The sequence below is a fragment of the Meles meles genome, chromosome 21 (genome assembly GCF_922984935.1).
Source record: "Meles meles chromosome 21, mMelMel3.1 paternal haplotype, whole genome shotgun sequence".
Taxonomy (NCBI): domain Eukaryota; kingdom Metazoa; phylum Chordata; class Mammalia; order Carnivora; family Mustelidae; genus Meles; species Meles meles.
The window spans coordinates 18,051,798-18,070,851 of NC_060086.1; the positions used below are offsets into that span (position 1 = coordinate 18,051,798).

The 19,054-nt window shown below is 41.6% G+C and overlaps 1 long non-coding RNA gene across 1 annotated transcript; it reads left to right on the forward strand.

The window, feature by feature from the left end:
* The first annotated feature begins 14,284 nt into the window (after positions 1-14,284).
* Positions 14,285-18,288, forward strand: LOC123933508. Its single transcript, XR_006816622.1, has 3 exons — positions 14,285-14,385; positions 16,296-16,519; positions 18,179-18,288. It is a non-coding gene; the product is annotated as an uncharacterized LOC123933508 (long non-coding RNA).
* The last annotated feature ends 766 nt before the right edge of the window (positions 18,289-19,054 follow it).

Sequence of the window (19,054 nt, forward strand, 5' to 3'; positions counted from 1 at the left end):
AGCCCCTTAATGCCCATCACCCAGTTACCGCATCCCTCCACCATCCTCCTCTCTAGCAGCTCTCAGTTCATTTCCTGTGATTAAGAGTACTTACTGTTTGTGCACCTCACTGGTTTCATCTGGTTTATCTTTCCCTCTCTTCCCTATGATGCTCTGTTTTGTGCCTTAAATTGCACATACTATCACTAGTATGATAGTATGATATTATATAATAATTATCTTCCTCTGATGTATTTTGTTTACGGTAATACCTTCTACTTCCATGCATGTCATTTTGTTTACAGTAATACCTTCTAGTTCCATCCATGACATTGCAGATGGCAAGATTTCATTTTTTGATGCCGGAGTGGTTGTGAGTATGTATGTATGTGTACACACACACACACACACACACACACACACACACACACACCCCATATCATCTTTATCCATTCATCTGTTGATGGACATCTGGGCTATTCCCACAGTTTGGTTATTGTGGACATTGCTGATGTAAACATTTGGGTGCACATGCCCCTTCAGATCATTACATTTGTATCTTGAGGGTAAATACCCAGTACTGTGATGGGTGGGTCATAGGGTAGCTCTATTTGCAATTATTTGAGGAAACTCCGTACTCTTTTCCAGAGTGCCTGTACCAACTTGCATTCCACCAACATTGTAAGAGGATTCCTCTTTCTCTGCATCCTCACCAACATCTGTTATGTCCTGACTTGTTAATTTTAGCCATACTGGCTGGTGTGAGGTGGTATTTCATTCTGCTTTTTTTCTTTTATTTCATTGTGCTTTTGAACTCTGTTTCCCTGATGCTGAGTGATGTGGAACATTTTTTCATGTACCTGTTGGCCATTTGTATGTCTTCTTAGAAGAAGTGTCTGTTCATGTCTTCTCCCCATTTCTTGACTATATTATTTGTTCTTTGGGTGTTGAGTTTGAGAAATTCTTTATAGATCTGGGACACCAGACCTTTATCTGATAGGTCATTTCCAACAGTCTCCTCCCGTTCTTTCGGTTGTTTGGTATTGTCAGCTGTTTCCTGTGTTGTGCAAAAGCTTTTAATCTTGATGAATTCCCAGTACTTCATTTTTGCCTTTATTTCCCTTGCTTTTGGAGATATGTCTAGCACGGAGTTGTTGCAGCCGAGCTCATAGAGGTTCCTGTCTGTGTTCTCCTCTAGAATCCTGTTTTACGTTTAGGTCTTTCATCCATTTTGAGTATAGTGTAAGGGAATGGTCCACTTGCATTCTGCTGCATGTGGCTGTCCAATTTTTCCAACACCATTTGTTGAAGAGACTGCCTCTTTTCCATTGGCTATTCTTTCCTGCCTTGTCAAAGATTGGTTGACCATAGAGGTAAGGGTCCATTTCTGGGCTCTCTGTTCTGTTCCATTGCTCTGTGTGTCTGTTTTTGTGCCAGTACCATACTGTCTTGATGACTACAGCTTTGTAATAGAGCTTGAAGTCAGGAATTGTGATGCCACCAGCTTTGGTTTTATTTTTCAACATTCCTTTGGATTTTCAGGGTCTTTTGTGGCTCTGTACATACTTTAGGATTATTTCTTCTAGCTCTGTGAAAAGTTGATGGTATTTTCATAGGGATTGCGGTGAATTTATAGATTGCTGTAGGCAGCGTAGACATTTGAACAGTATTTGTTCTTGCAATTCATGAGTATGTGATGTTTTTCCACTTATTTGTGTCTTCCTCAATTTCTTTCATGAGTGTTCTATAGTTTTATGAGGACAGATCCTATGCCTCTTTAGTTAGGTTTATTCCTAGGTATATTACAGTTTTGAGTACAATTGTAAAGGAGATCGACTCCTTTATTTCTCCTTTCTTCTCTCACATTATATAGAAGTGCTGCTGATTACTGTGCATTGATTTTATATCCTGCCATATTGCTGAATTTCTGTATGAGTTCTAGAATATTGGAGTGAAGTCTTTTGGGTTTTCCACATAGAGTATCTTGTCATCTGCAGAGAGTGAGAGTTTGACTACGTCTTTGCTGATTCAGATGTCTTTTGTTTCTTTTTTATCTGATTGCTGAGGCTATGACTTCTAGCTGTGGTGATAGTGGACATCCCTGTCATGTTCCTGTCCTTAGGGGGAAAGCTCTCAGTTTTTCCCCATTGAGAATGATATTCACTGTAGCTTTTTCTTATTTGGCTTTTATGATACTGAGGTATGTTCCTTCTAGCCCTAGACTGTAAAGAGTTTTAATCAAGAAAGGATGCTATACTTATCAGTGCTTTTTTTGCATCTGTTGAGTGGAGCATATGGTTCTTGTCCTTTCTTTTATTTATGGAGTATATCATATTGATTGATTTGCAGATGTTGAGCCACCCTTGCAACCCAGGAATAAATACCACTTGGTTGTGGTGAATAATCCTTTTAATGGACTGTTGGATCCTCTCGACTAGTATTTTGGTGAGAATTTTTGCATCCATGTTCATTGGGATATTGATCTGTAATTCTCCTTCTTGCTGGGGTCTTTGTTTTGGGGAGCAGGTAATGCTGGCCTCATAGAAAGAGTTTTAAAGTGTTCCTCCCATTTCTGTTTTTGGAAGCAGCTTCAGAAGAATAGGTGTAAGTTTTTCATGAAATGTTTGGTTGAATTCCCCTTGAGGTAGAATTCCTCTGTGAGGCTGTCTGGTCCTGGACTCTTGTTTGTTGGGAGATTTGTGATTATTGGTTCAATTTCCTGGCTGGTTATGTGTCCAGGCTTTCTGTTTTTTCCCATTTCAGTTTTGGTAGTTTAGACATCTCTAGGAATGCATCCATTTCTTCCAGATTGCCTAATTGTTGATGTATAATTGCGCATTAAATGTTCTTCTAATTGTTTGTGTTTCTTTGGTGTTTGTATTTCTTTGTTGTTGGTCAGATAGAACAATACAACAAATACAAATACAATCATGATTGTATTTATTTAGTTCCTTTTCTCTTTTTGAGAAGTCTGGCAGGGGTTTATCAATCTTATTGATTCTTTCAAGCAACTAGCTCCTTGTTTCGTTGATCTGTTCTGCTGTTCTTTTGGTTTCTATTTCATTGTTTTAAACTCTGTTCTTTATTAGTTCTTTTCATCTGCTATGTTTGGGCTTTTTTGCTGTTCTTTTTCCAGCTCCTTGGGGTGTAAGGATAGGTTATGTATTTGAGACTTTTCTTGTTTCATGTGAAAGGCTTGTGTTACTATATGCTTCCCTCTCAGGCCCACCTTTGCTGCATCCCAAAGGTTTTGAGCCATTGTTTTTTTCATTTTCATTTGTTTCCATGAATTTTTTCAATTCTTCTTTAATTTCCTGGTTGACCCATTCATTCTTTAGTAGGATGCTCTTTAGCCTTCATGTACGTGAGTTCTTTCCAAATTTCCTTTTGTGATTGAATTCCAAATTCACAGCACTAGGGTCTAAGGATACGTGAGGAATAATACCAGTCTTTTGGTACTGGTTGAGATGTGATTGTGACCCAGTATGTAATCTATTATGGAGAATGTTCTATGTGTACTCAAGAAAAATGTCTTCTTTATTCTTCTTCTTCTTTTTTTTTTTTTTTGTTTTGTTTTGCTTTAGGATGGAGTGTTCTGAATATATATGTGAAATCCACCTGGTGTCCTGTGTCATCTTCTGCTTAGATGATAGGTCCATTCCTGTGTGGGGGTGTGTTCAAGTCCTCTACTACTATTGTATTATTGTTGCTTTGTTTCTTTAATTTTGTTATAATTGGCTTATATAATTGGCTGCTCCCGTGTTAGCAACATAAATACTTACCATGGTTAGATCTTGTTTGAGAGAGCCTTTAAGTATGATATAGTAGCCTTCTTCCTCTCTTATGACAGTCTTTGGTTTAAAATCTAATTTTTTAAAAGATTTTATTTATTTATTTGACAGAGATCACAAGTAGAGAGGCAAGCAGAGAGAGAGAGAGAGAGAGGGAAGCAGGTTCCCTGCTGAGCAGAGAGCCCGATGTGGGACTTGTTCATAGGACCATGGGATCATGACCTGAGTCAAAGGCAGAGGCTTTAACCCACTGAGCCACCCAGGTGCCCCTAAAATCTAATTTATTGATAAGGGTTGCTACCCCAGTTTTCTTTTTGATGTCCATAAGCAGGATAAGTATTTTTCCAAGCCCCCTCACTTTCAATCTGGAGGTGTCTTTGGGTCTAAAATGATTCTCTTTAGATGAAATATGGGTGGGTCTTGGCCTTTTCATCCTAAAATGTTCAATCATAAACCCCATGCCTTTTATTGTCCATTGATTCCATTTACATTCAGAGTAACTATGAAAAGATAGGTAGTTAGTGCCATTGTATTACCTATAAATGAAACTTTAAAGTCCAAAAACAAAAAAAAAAAAAGGAGAAAAAGAAGGGAAGTTACTCAGCCAGGTGAGCAGAACAGGGAGAATATCATGGGACATGTAGGGAAAACAGAGCAATACACTACATATCCTGAGTGTATTTTTTAGTTTGTTAGAAAAAACTCCACCTCAAGCTTGTGTAGAAGGAAAATCTTCCATAAATATACATATGAAAAATATATAAATAAATAATGCATACAGTATACAGTATTATATAATATATATTATGAAAAATACTTCTATAGTTTACAAATTTACAAATTTCCATATATAATCTTGTAACATATATATTTATATGTATACATACATGTATATATGCATATATATTTTTATATATATGTACACACATATATACACAAAAATAAAATTAAATATGCTGAAAAGATAGAATGGATCCAAGAAGATGAAAATTTAAAAAGCTTTCAAGAAAACAAACCCTAAAAAACCTAACGTACAAAAAGAAGAAGTGGAAGAGGAAGAGGAAGAAGAAGAAAAGACAGTATGATTAGGCAGTTAAAGCAAAGAGAGCAATACCCTAGATTCTAGGTGTATTTTAGTCTGTTAGAAGAAACTGCACCCCAAAATTATAAAGAAAGAGAAACTGAAATATTTACAAAAAATTAAATATAATGGAAGGATAGAAAGTTAAGTACAAAAATGAGAGTTAAGATTAAAGAAGGGTTGATAAAATAAATTGGTTAAAAAAAGAAAGAGAACAAAAATTAAAATTGAAAGACAAAACCATGGATGCATAAAGAAGATGTGGTCCGTAATATACAATAAAATATTACTCAGCCATCATAAAGGGTGAATGCTCAACTTTTGCATCAACGTGGATGGGACTGGAGGAGATTATGCTGAATGAACTAAGTCAAGCAGAGAAAGTCAATTATCATATGGTTCCACAAGCAAGTGGGATAACATGGAAAACAGCAGCAGAGAAAAGGAAAAGTGAATTGGGGGAAATCAGACGAGGAGATGAACCATGAGAGACTGAGAACAAACTGAGGGTTTTAGAGGGGAGGGCGTTGGGGGGGGATGGGGGAGCCTGGTGCTGGGTATTAAGGAGGGCACGTATTGCATGGAGCACTGGCTGTTGTACATAAACAATGAATCTTGGAACACTGCCTCAAAAACTAATAATATATTTCATGTGACTAACAACACAATAAAAATTTTAAAATTTTTTTAAAAAGCCAAGGACAAAATAGTGGGAAGAAAACCCACCATGAATTCTATATGCTATATTCCCCTAGCACTGGCATTTGGGCATTCTCAGTGATCAGTAACCTTGGCTGTGTGTTCTTGCTGATTCTCTGGGGAAGGAGCCTGTTGCCTTGATTCTGTGGCCTCTTTGCCCCGGGTCAGAATTGCAGGGCTCTTGCCTAAGTGTCAAGCTAAGTAATCTGCTCTGGTTTGCTATGGCTCTTGTTCCCTGAAGGTTCTCTGTGCCTCTTTAGAGGATGAGAATGAAAATGGCAGCCTCCCAAACTCCAAGCCCCGATCCAAGAGTCTGAGGCCCCATTCCTCAGTGCACTCTCAGGGAAAAGCAGTGAATGGTTCCTGTCTCCCTGGTCTGTGTCTGCTCTCTGTGCTCACCCAGCCTATGACTGAACATTTGTATCTCAGGTTGGGACCCTGTTGGAGTCTCCAAACCCTAGAGAATCCTGTAGGGCACACCCTAGCCACTCCTTCTGGGGAGGAGTGCGGATCTTGCCTGTGTGCTGTTGCTGGTCCCTGCTCAGAAAGCAGTCACCTGATTGTGCTACAGTTCACGGCTTATGGCAACCTGGAGCTGAGATGCACTCCTGGGCTTGATGATTCCAGCAAGAGTCCCCGCTTCGATGCCTGGGAGCTCTGCCACACTCGGGAACCCAGTTATTTCTGTGACCCTGGGCATCCCGAGATGACACTGTCCCACCTAGGATTCTGCCCTGCTTCACCACCTGGGTACCTTTCAGGCAGGAATATCCCTCATCAGAGCAAACTTCTAAAAGTCCTTACTTTGCAGTCCTCTACTATATCATTTTCTGTTACCTCCCTGCAGTTTATCTTCCCATATATCAACGCGAATTCACTTCTCCACACGTCCTACCTTGTAGACAGAGGTCGCTTTTATATTTCTAGAGTTGCAGCTACTCTTTTCTTACATCTCTGGGTGAGTTCACAGGTGTTCAGAATGATTTGAAAACTGTCTAACTGAATTTCTGCGACCAGATGAAATTAAGGTCTCCTATTTCTCCACCATCTTAGAGTCTCTGGGAGTACATTTTAAATTGTATTATATATATATATATATGTATATATATATATATATATATATACACACACACACATATATATATACACACATATATATATATATACATATATAGATACATGACAAACAAAAGTGAACAAAGTGTTTAGCCTCCAATACATGATAGACTTTAATCTACTTCATTTGTTTTTGATGCCATGTGCAGCCTCTGAAAATGCCCCACAATAGAGAAATGATTAAATTATTGACAACATTTAACATTAAATAATTTAAAAAGCTGAGGCAGAGCTATAATTTGTAACTTAAAAAGAGCACAGTGCCTTGTTAAGAGGAAAACTACTGTCCAAGAAAGTAAATATTACACTGTTTGTTGAAAAACACAGTTCAAAAGGATACACAAGCCAAAAATTGAACTTTTGTCATAATACATTTCTGAGCTTTTGGAATGTTTACACTCGAGACATAAAGGTATACAGCAAAAATTTATTGAACATTTACTGTGTGTGCCAGATTATGGCTCAAACTTTACGTGTATTATTATTTCCTTAATCCCCCCCAAACCGGAGATGGTATAACCATCCACCTTATAGAGTAGAATTGGAGTCTCAGAGACTCACAGTAAGTTGCCTGAGGTTGTAGTGAAGAAATTGGCAGAGGTGGAAGTCAAACCCTGTGTCTCAGACAACAGAGTTCATGCTTCGCCTTTAAGGCTGTGCGGCCTCATAGAGGGAAGACTGGAGGATGCGTGCCAGTCAGGAAGGGCCAGATGTTACTGTGAGGAGCCTGTAGCCCCGTGCCTTAGCGGCTTCTATGAGGGAAGTATGTTTCTGGCACCTGCCACATGTCCACATGGTCTTCGTGGGACCAGGATAAAAGAGCACCCACCATAGGTAACTGCCAGGTGCTCTATGAGATGGACAGAGGGGGAGCCAGACTCAGTCCCAGGTGTTCTGTTCAAGGTGGCACGTCTCGCTTCCTCACACATCTCACTGGTCAGAGCATGTCTACAGGACTGCATCCCACTTCTTGAGACAGAGGACAGCTTGACATGCTTGGTGGAGCCTCTTGGGGCCACCACATGATGCCAGTCCATCTGGGGGCCTGTGCAGGGTCAGAGGAGGGGCATGGGATATTGGTAGGAAATGACAGCAGGGCTATGTCAGAATGGGTTTGCGTTCTCCTCCACCACATAGGATTTAGAGGTTTCAGTCTATTAGGCATGATTTTGAGACCATACAGTGTTGTCGCACCACATTTCCAGGATATTCTCAGCCAAAGACATATTTGATTATGATTGTATCATGCTCATATCATTCAGTTCCAATGTAGCCCTTTTTCTTTTCTATTTCTTTACTCCTATTTCATTGATTGAGGTACTTCTCAATTTCTAAACATATGGGAATTTCTGGTTAGTTTTTTTATCAGTGATTTCTAGCACATTATGTTTCCGCAACAAGCTCTGTGTGATTTCATGCCTCTGAAACAGATTGATTTTATGCACAGAGACCGTTACAAAAATGCTCCCGATTTACTTTGGCCATAAGGGAAATTTCAGTGTGTCCTCCACAGTGGATGTGGATGTGGACAGATGAATGGAGACAGCTATGGGATTCAGATGGTTTGCCATCAAGATCTCTATCTTGTGGATGCTCTGTAGACTGTGTTGAGTTGCTGAGAGAGGGCTGGAACCTACTACTCTGGTTGTGTATTTCATTGTTGCGGTTTGGTCCTCCTTTGCTTTCTACGTTGTTCAGCCCGTGGCTCTCAGACGGGAGTTTGGAAAGGAAGGAGAGAGCGCCCCGAAGGGGAACAGCGACCTGGGTTGAAGGGAGCAGAAAACAAGAAGCCTCCCAAGGGTGGCTTATTTGTTGTTATTATTATTATTATTTATTATGTCCCATTAACCAACACATACTACATCATTAGTTTCTGATGTAGTGTTTCAATGATTCACTAGTTGCGTGTAACACCCAGTGTTCAGGACCACACCTGCCATCCTCAGGACCCATCACCCGATTACCCCATCAACCCATCCCTTCCCTTTTGTAACCGTCCGTGGTTTGTTTTTTTTAAAGTTTAAGGAACATTTATTTATCATTTCCTGTAAACTTTCTATTCATGTATTTTTCCTATTTTCCTACCAAGTTTGGTCGTTTTCTTCTTTAAGAATTCTGGATATAGGGGCACCTGGGTGGCTCAGTGGGTTAAAGCATCTGCCTTCCACTCAGGTCATGATTCCAGGGTCCTGAGATCGAGCCCCACATCGGGCTCTCTGCTCCGCAGGGAGCCTGCTTCCTCCTCTCTCTCTGCCTGCCTCTCTGCCAAGTTGTGATTTCTCTCTGTCAAATAAATAAAATATTTTAAAAAATGATCTAGGGATATATTTTAAAAAAAAGAATTCTGGATATATTAGAGATAATTAGCTCTCTGTCTGTTGTATAAGTTGCAAATATTTTCACTCAGTACCTCATTGGTAATACCTGATCCCCGTTAGCCAGCCTGGAGCTAATTTCTGAAGAAGGGCTCCTTCTCCAAACAAGCCAAACATGGACAGAAGAAAATGGAATTCCTGTTTCTTGGGTGTCAGGCTCTGTTCTGGGTGCTTTGTGAACATTTTCTCTTACCCCTTGTGAAATATCTTTCAGTATTATTTCTTACCTGAAAACCATAGGGCTAATGCGTTAGAATTCATTGTTTTTCAGCTTTTAAAAAGGTGATATGGTACATAAAACCATGGGGCTGCATCTTGAAATCATACCAATAAATATTTCTGCATTGAAATATATGAATATGCCCACTGAGTAGGATAAAGACTACAGAGAGTTTTACTTCCTGAAAGGTCAGCTTTTGCTTCGAATGAGAGATGAGAAGCAGTTTTATTTTTCAGAGCTTCTCCGATTTTGGAATGGGGGATAGGAGATGTTGGAGCTCTATCACCTTATGTTATATACAGGGGAAAGGAGTTCTGGTGTTTTTTAACCCAATACATCCTCCAACTTTCACCTTTTTCTTCTTTTTCTCTTTGTTTTGTCAGGAAGGGAGGAGGGAGCAAGCTGGAGAGCTTGCGGATTCAAGTGAGCACCAGGAAAAGTGTGGGGTCTCTCCCCTTCACTTTTCTCCACCTTCCTATAGCCAGGGTGAGACTGAGATGTGCAGCTCTTCAGGGAGCCTAATATTCTTCATAATGAAAATGTAACCAACATTTTCAACATCCTTTATATATTTGTTCAACATCTGTTTGGAGGAAAAGCTGTTCGCTGCATGGGGAAGGATGAAAAAGAAAGATACAGGTGACAGTGTGCAGCCTCATCCCCAGAGTGCCAAGCAAAGCACCTCTGGCCCCAAACTTGCATGTCCCTCTCCATCAGAAGCAAAGCCCTGTGGTTGGTCTGATCTAATTTGCTTAGGTAGATGGTTAGCAACTTCCACCTTTCACTCATGTGTCCTTTATGGGTTTCTTAGACAATATCCCAAATTACTTCCAGCCACACACTCTCAGTCTCTCTGAGAAGAATTCTAATACTGCACTTTTCTTTGTCTTATTACTTTTCTGGTTCCCTGAAAGGATTAACCCCCAGACAAATACGGTATAAGCCCTGGACTGTAATGAAATATTTTGCCAGAAGGGCTTGTTTTGCTTCTTTAACTCCACTTATCTGGCTGCGTAGGGCCTCTTTCAGGACCGTGGAGTTTTATGGTTTTCATATCTGGTTTTTCATGACCTGTCTCCTTTCTCCATCAAAACCAAACTACCTTGTCTCCTTGTGCCTTAGTGCGCTACTGAAAATCTAGTAAATGAGGAGTGACTGGATTCGTGATCCCTCTCTCCCACAGTTGTGGTCCTTGAATGATACCTTAGGTCAGAAGTGCTCTAATGACAAGTAGGTATTTTAGACCATAGCGTGTAGGTAGAGGGACAGCGAACTGAGGACTTTTACTTTCATAATCAGCACACCGCCCTCTGCTCAGTCTCACTCAGTTAGGTGTCCAATCTTGATTGATTTTGGCTCAGGTCATGACCTTTTAGTTGTCAGACTGAGCCCCATGTCAGTGCCAGGCTCCGCATGTAGTGGGGAGCCTGCTTGAGATTCTCTCTTCTCTGTCTTTCTCTTCCTCTGCCTTCCCCTCTGAACTCATGTTCTCTCTCCCTCTCTCAAATAAATCAATAAACCTTAAAAAAAATCAGAAAAAGACAGACATTCAGATTTTTAAATGGGAAAAGGACAGTAAATATACAAACAACTTCAATCTGGGCACCTGGCTGGCTCAGTGGGTTAAACCTCTGCCTTCAGCTTGGGTCATGATCTCAGGGTCCTGGGATCGAGACCCACATCAGGCTCTTTGCTTAGCAGGGAGCCTGCTTCCCCCACTCTCTCTCTCTCTGCCTGCCTCTCTGCCTAATTGTGATCTCTCTCTCTCTCAAATAAATACATTTTTTTAAAAAAAGAAACACTTCGGGATGCCTGGGTGGTTTCAGTTTTTAAGTATCTCCCTTCGGCTCAGGTCATGGTCCCAGGGTCCTGAGATTGAACCCCGCATTGGGTTCCCTGCTCAGTGGGAAGCCTGTTTCTCCCTTTCCCACTGCCCCTGCTTGTGTTCCCTTTCTCACTGTCTCTCTCTGTCCAAAAAAAAAAAAAAAATCTTTAAAAAGAAACACTCCAATCTTACTAGTAATCAAAGGACAAATAAGATTAACATGAAAGATTTTCCACTTTTCACATTGGCAAAGGCTTAAAACCTGATAACATCCAGTGTTACTTGCTCCTTTACTGTCTGAAAGGGTTTTTGTAATTTTGGTGTTATTTCTTCCATAAATGTTTGATAGGATTTGCCAGTAAAACTACTTGGAATTAGGACTTTCTTTCTGGTGAAGTTGTTAATAATTATTTCAGTTATTAAAACAGATATTGAATCATTCAGATTTTTGTTTTATTTTGTGTTGTTATATTTTTTCTTTAAAGATTTTACTTATTTATTTGACACAGAGAGAGAGAGAAAGATCACAAGTCGACAGGCAGGTAGAAGAGGAGGGGAAGCAGGGAGCCCGATCCAGGCTCAATCGCAGGACCCTGAAATCATGACCAAAGCCGAAGGCAGAGGCTTAACCCACTGGGCCACCCGGGTGCCACTGAGGTATATTTTTCAAGGCATCTTTCCATTTCATCTACATTGTTGTATCGGTTGACATAAACGTGCTCATAGTATTATCCTGTTACTTTTTTTTTTTAAAGAAGATGGATTTATGTATGTTAGAGAGACATTGTGAGAGATTGGTGCAGGAGTAGAGGGAGAGAGATAATCTCAAGCAAGTTCCTTCCTGAGCACAGAGCCTGATAAGGGCTCGATTCCATGACCCTGAGATCATGACCTAAGCCAAAACTGCTGAGGCAATCACTTAATCAAGTGAGCCGCCCAGGCGCCCCTAACTTTTTTAAGTGTGTAAGATCTATAGTGATAACTCTCTTCTAATTTCTGATATTGGCACACAAAAATTTTATATTAAAGGATGATCATCCAGGTGTATGGTAAAGTAAAGAATTAAAAAGAAAACAAAACAAGCCTCCAACAATTAAAGATTAGTAAACTAAAAAACTTTATCATCTTGACAGAAGGAACTACTACATGGCCCTTAAAATTATTCAAAAACTCTGATGAAATAATACTCCATGCTTATAGGGATAACTGAAGTTTGAAAGATCCATAATAACAAGTGTTGTTGAGGGTATGCAGTGAGTAGATCTTTTTAATCAATTTTATTTTATATTAAGTTCCGGTTAGTTAATATACAGTATAATATTCGTTTCCAGTGTAGGACTTAGCGATTCAGCACACAGTACAAAATCCAGTGCTCATCAAGTGCCCTCCTCAATCCCCATCACCTGTTTCACCCATGTCCCCACCCACCTCCCTTCTGGAGACCACGAGTTTGTTCCTGCAGTTATAAGCCTCTTCCCTGGTTTGCCTCTCTCTCTCTCTATGTGCATTTGTTTTCTTTCTTAAATTCCACATGAATGAAATCATATGATATTTGTCTTTCTTTGACTGACTTATTTTGCTCAGCATAATTATGCAGTTGGAACTTTTATTCAACTTTTATTCAGCTTCCAATGTGGTAGGAGTGTACGTTAGGAATTTAAAAACTGTGTGGTCATAACTTAATCAAACTTAAACTATGTACACCTTATGATTCCGCATCTCTACTCCTAGATATAGATCAATCATAAACTCTCTGCAAGTATTAAGCAACAGACATATACAATAATATTTATAGCACCTTTATTCATGTTATCCCAGATTGGAAACAATTCCATTCTCTCACCAAAAGTAGAGTGAAGTACATGTTAGGTATGTTTATAGAATGGGATTCTACATAACGATGAAGAATGAACTATTGATACAGATACAGACAATGACATGTATAAATCTTACAGGCGTTATTTGGAGAGAAAGAAGTCAGACACAAAGACGTACAGACTGTATGACTCCATTTGTACAAATGAGCAGGCAAAATTGATCTATGGTTTTAGAAGTCAGAATTATGGTTACTGATGGCAAGAGGCAAAGGTAAAACAGACCAGTTAGAGGTAAAGGCAAGTGAACTATCAGAAAGAGAAAGTAAGTAAACAATCCCATTTACAACTGGATCAAAAAGAATAAAATACCTAGGAATCTAATTAACCCGGGAGGTTAAAGACCTGTATACTGAAAACTACCAGACACTGCTAAAAGAAATCGAAGAAGACCCAAACAAATGGAATCATATTCCATGCTCATGGGTTGGAAGAATTACTATGGTTAAAATGCCCATACTGGGGCGCCTGGGTGGCTCAGTGGGTTAAGCCGCTGCCTTCGGCTCAGGTCCTGATCTCAGGGTCCTGGGATCAAGTCCCAAATCGGGCTCTCTGCTCAGCGGGGGGCCTGCTTCCCTCTCTCTCTCTCTTCCTGCCTCTCTGCCTACTTGTGATCTCTTTCTGTCCAGTAAATAAATAAAATCTTAAAAAAAATTAAAATGCCCATACTACCCAAAACAATCTACAGATTCAGTACAATTCCTATGAAAATTCTAATGCCGTTTCATGCGTCCTCTTTCCCAGATGAGAGCAGTGGTCTTGGTGTCTACTTTCTGCTCTAAACCACGTGAACCCTCACTTGGTCCTGCAACCACTTTCCGGAACTGGCTGGCAAGGGTGGCAAGATCCTCACTCCGACCAATAGTGCAGGTGGACACCACAGGAGTCCCTGAAAGGCTCAGACATGGGTGGGCTAAATGCAGGATTCAGATGGAAACATGCTAATCTAATGGGGAAGACTATGCAGAATTTGCATCAATATTTAAGATAAAGGTTGAGAGTTCCAGTATGTTTCAGGCCAAGGGAAGCTGCTTGAGCCAAGCCCCAGAGCTTGGGGAGGGCTAAATATTCACCCTCCTCCCTGAGCAGAGGCAGTGAGGTGAGAAACTCTGGGGAGTGTGCAAGTGTTGTATTTCTCAGCACAGAGTGTGCATTCTTCATGTTTGGGGCCCATGAAAGAGCCAGGTCCAGGTATCTGGCTCCCTGCGACAGTTTTCCTGCAGGCCAGAGGTAGATGTGACCCTCCAAAACACGAGACCTGAGGACCTGGGTCTCCTGGCCCAGGCAGCTGCTCAGAAACCAAGCAAGAGCCATTGATCCTGCAGGAACCGCATCCGGCCCACAGAGATGGAGAATGCCCTGAGCGAACAACCAGCGGTGGCTGAATCAGCTGTGGTGAGCAGCCCGGACCCAATCTGAAGGGAGGTAAGGAGGACACAGAGGTCCTTGTGTCTGTCTGTGGGCATTAAGGCAGGTAAAGGGATGCTTTGGACCTCGGGTGGAAGGAGGCCAAGGGGACATACATGTGCATTTACACTGTGTGGCCAGCAGAGGGCAATGTGGCCTCACCCGTGTGTGTGTTGGCTGGCTAGCTTATTTCCTGCTCACAGCAACCCCATTAATTAAGGACGCTGAGACCCTCTTTTACAGAGATAGAAACAAGCATAAGGAGATTAAATAAGTTGCCTGATCACAAAGCTCTAAAGTGGTGGAGCCAGAATGGGAATCTGAGCAGCCTGGCTCCAGAGCATGTATTCATTGATTCACTGTGTGCTGAGCGCCTACTGTGTACCAGGCCCTGTGCTCTACTAGTGACATAAATAATATCAACAGAGTTAATCACCACCATATATTGAATGCCCACAGAACTCTATCTACAGTAATAGTGAAAATGGTGATGATAGGTGTACCTGGGTGGCTCAATCAGTTAAGTATCTGCCTTTAACTCACATCATGATCTCAAGGTCCTAAGACTGAGACCTGCATCCTTCTCCCTGCTCAGCAAGGAGCCTGCTTCTCGCTTTCATTCTTCCTTAAACAAATACTATACATCAAACACTGTCCTAAGCACTTCACAAAATTATCTTTCATCCTCAGAACCACTGTATTCATCATTCTCATTTACAGACTAGAAACCTGAGGCACAGGGTGGAAGCAACACAGCTGGGTTCACATAGCCAGTAGGAGGCTGAGCAAGGATCCAGACCCAGGCAGCCTGACCCCAGAGTCTACAGCACACTGCCCTTCTAAGCTCTGCTACACAGTCACAATTGTCAGCCAAAACTAAGAACCCTCTCTGGGTCTTGTGATGCTAAATAACAGAAGTCAAGTCCCTGACAAACAGTAAGGCTGTAACAAATGACAGTCATCACCTTCAATCTCCAGGATGCTAGTCTTTCAATTCACATAGAGAAGAAAAATACATTCTACTTGTATTGTTCTACAAGTTTGGAAAAAGACTTCACCTAAATTGCCCTCCTTGGTTCTTAGAACAGTCCTAGGATACAGTTTTTCTTTTCTTTTTTGAAAGACTTTATTTATTTATTTATTATTTGTCAGGGAGTGAGAGAGAGAGAGACTGAGAGAGCATAAGCAGGGAGAACAGCAGCAGAGGGAGAAGCAGGCCCCCTACTGAGCAAGGAGCCCTTGGCAGGGCTGGATCCTAGGACCCTGGGATCATGACCTGCACCGAAGGCACATGCTTATTAACCGACTGAGCCACTGAGATGTCCCAATCCACTGTTTGTCTTCTAATAACGTTAGCATATAGAACTTAGCATGTCCTAGGCATTTTTCTGTGTTGCCTTATGCATGCATTTAATCCTAAAATCACTCAGTCCTATAGCTCAGTGAGGCAAATAGTAGTATTATCTCTGTATTACTGGCCCAGAGAGGTTAAGTCATGTGCCCAGGGTGACGCAGCTAGTACGTCGTGGTGCTGGGATGAAACTCAGAGAGTCTGGTTTCAGACTCTGAGCTCTCTGACCCTCTACTCTGAGGGTGTCTGTGTAGGAGGCATTTCTGGCTCACAAACCCTGTGATGAGTAACAGTCAGTAAGTGCCAGAGCCAGAATGCAAGCCCAGACCTGTCTGCCACCAGTGTCCCTAGTAGGTGATTTCTCTGATTCTGTTGCCTTGGACATCCGAGTGGCCTGCTGGACATCGCCTTGAGTTGGGGCGTAGAAGACATAGGCTCTAGTCCTGCCAAGAAAATAACTGGCCAATGGCAGGGAGACCTTGAACAAATCCCTTTGCCTCCAACCTTCATCTAAAAATTAGGGAGTCATACTCACTTGATCTTTAATGTCCTCTAATTCTAAGCAACTGTTTTCCAGGATGAATTGCAACTGTGCTTGAACGAAAGGAATGTAGCAAGTTTCTTATAGCTCAATGTCAATCCCACCCCCACCCCTGAGGAAAACTCTGGAGAATGCTTCTTTTGACCCGAAACAAATCCTACAGGTGCTATGAAGTACGGCTCAAATGCACAGCACCCAGAAACACAGCCACTTCTCTGGAGGCCTCTCAAGCTTCTAGTCCCTTTCCCTCACCCTTACTGGTAAGAACCGTGCACACGCTCCTCTGTGCTCCTGAAATACTGAGTTTGTGCCTCCAGTATAATGATTCCTACATTTACTGACAGCAGCAGCATGTGTGCATGTGCGCGTGTACCTGTGTGCGTGTCCTTAAGGGCACAGGCTGTACTCCACTCATTTTTCTATGCTTGCAAATTTGTTACGTGGACCACATACATAAGTGCCAACATCTGACCATTTTTGACCTACACAGATGACAAATTAATATGGCGCAACCTAACACACGCTCATTAAATATAAGTGTATTTACTACTGTGCAACAGTGCATTCCTGAGAAAACTTATGCTCTACAAGAGGGGTCAGTAAGCCTCTCTATAAGGGGGCCACATGGCCAATACTTTGGACTTTATGTGCTATAGATCTTCGGTCCCAAGGATTCCACTTTGCCATTGTTGTATCAAAGAAGCCCTAAACAATCTGTCAATGAATGAGTATGGCAGTGTTCCAGTAAAATTCCATTTGAAAAAACAGGCTGAGGTCACCTGGGTGGCTCAGCTGGATAAGTGTCTGACTTGGGTTCAGATCATGATATTCCAAGATCTGGACTCATTCTTCTCAACTGAACTTTTTGTCATATTCATAAAATTCAGAGTTAACTTTCAGGGGACACGATCTGAGATCGCTGTCCGAATTGAGTGGACCCTCCTTGATAATTATAGTCACAATGTGTTGCTAAACTGCCAGACAGACCTATTTTTTTCATAGTGCCGGAAGGTATTTTTAGTCCACTTCTATCCAGGAATGTTAAACAGCACCCAAATAGAGGCAGTCACATGGGTGATAAGATAGATCATCACCGTCTACATGATTCTCTTGCTGCCAAAGAACTGATCTAGAACTGGAAGGAACTCTGTATTTCATCTCACTCGTGCAGCTTGTGCTGAATGCTTGCCACAGTGCCACACACAGGGCTAGGTGCCAGGAGATAGCAGAGCCCCGACTCTCATTCCAGCCTGGAAAATTGTAAACTGTTTATCATCTAATAGCATCTAATTTAGTGGTTCTCAACCAGGGTAATTTTATGTCCAAGGGATCTCTGGCAACGTCTAGAGACACCGTTGGTCACCGTTAGGGAAATGCTATTGGCGTCTACTGAGTCGAGGCCAAGGATGCTTTTAGACATTCTGGGATGCACAGAACAGCTTCCACAACAAGAATTATCCAGCCCAGAATGCCAAGAGCCAAGACTATACCTACTGGGACACTTGATCTAACTTCATCTCCCCATTTTTCAGAAGAAGAAAGTGGGGACAATGTCAATGATACACTCAAGATCATTGATTCTTCACAGAGTCTATAGGTCCTGGTTCCATTCTGCGTGCAAGAGATCTTCAGTTTCCCTTTTTTGAACTGAAATTGAGGACTAATTTTTCCATGTTTGTCCCTTTCCTCAAATCAATGAGTTTTGCGGTGCCATCCTGGTGGAAAGGAGCTTTAGACAGCAACAGAAAAGCACTTTGATCTGTATGTTTCACTGCAATAGATGGGCTCTACACTTGAGTGACACAGGTGCCTTGGCATGGTCGCATATGGCTTCTGGACTTTATTTGAAAGGGAGGATGCTGTGAAGAAAAGCATGGACTCATGAAGTTCCATTTATTTTATTTTTTTCTTATTCACAGAATCAAAAGCCTGGAATGGACATACAGTGAATATGTGAGAAGATATGGGATATATCCTTGCTCCACTTTTTGGCTTTCCTCCTTCTCAACCCCATCATATATACCGGCAGGTCAGCGTTTGTTATGATTTGGGGGTAGACAGGGTAGAAGGAATCAAAGGCTGAGTTAAGAGGTAAGGGAAGCTGGAAGCTAATCCATGGTCTATGTCTAACCATGACCTACTCCATGGAAAGGGGAAATCTGCTTCTCTTCCCCCTAGTGGACTGAAACCAAGAATCATAAGCAAGAATCCTATTTGTCCTGGGTGCCTGGCAAAGAGCTCAGCTCTGTCCTTTGTGGGATCAGTGGCTGCTGTGATTAATGATCCCTGCTGGGAAATTCAGCTGCGCCATTATCACAGTGAGAAGGGTCACCGAGTCCCAGAAAGCTCCTGAGTGAGTTCCATGTAGGCTATGCCCCCAGGGGGACCCTTGAACCATTCCTGTAAATCGGAGGCTCCGGACCACTGAGGACAATTCAAGTCTGTTTGGTCATGTATTCAGACTCTCTTGTAGGCACTGAAATCTGTATAGCAAACAAAATGGCTCTCACGACTTGATGTCAGGATGGGAACCCAAACTATCTGACCTGGGCATAAGGCCACAAATGACAAGGCAAGAAACAATGCTTAATGTTCATTTTGCACTTCACGTTATGTTCTGAGATAACATACACACGTGCATTATCTCATCTTCACAGCAACTCTAGGAAGAAGACAGCATAATAACTCCCATTGTCTGTATAAGGAAACCAAGGACACAGAAATGAGGTGATCTTCTCAAGGTCGTACAGTGACCTGGCAGGGCGTGCACTTGGAATCACATCTGCCTGATGACA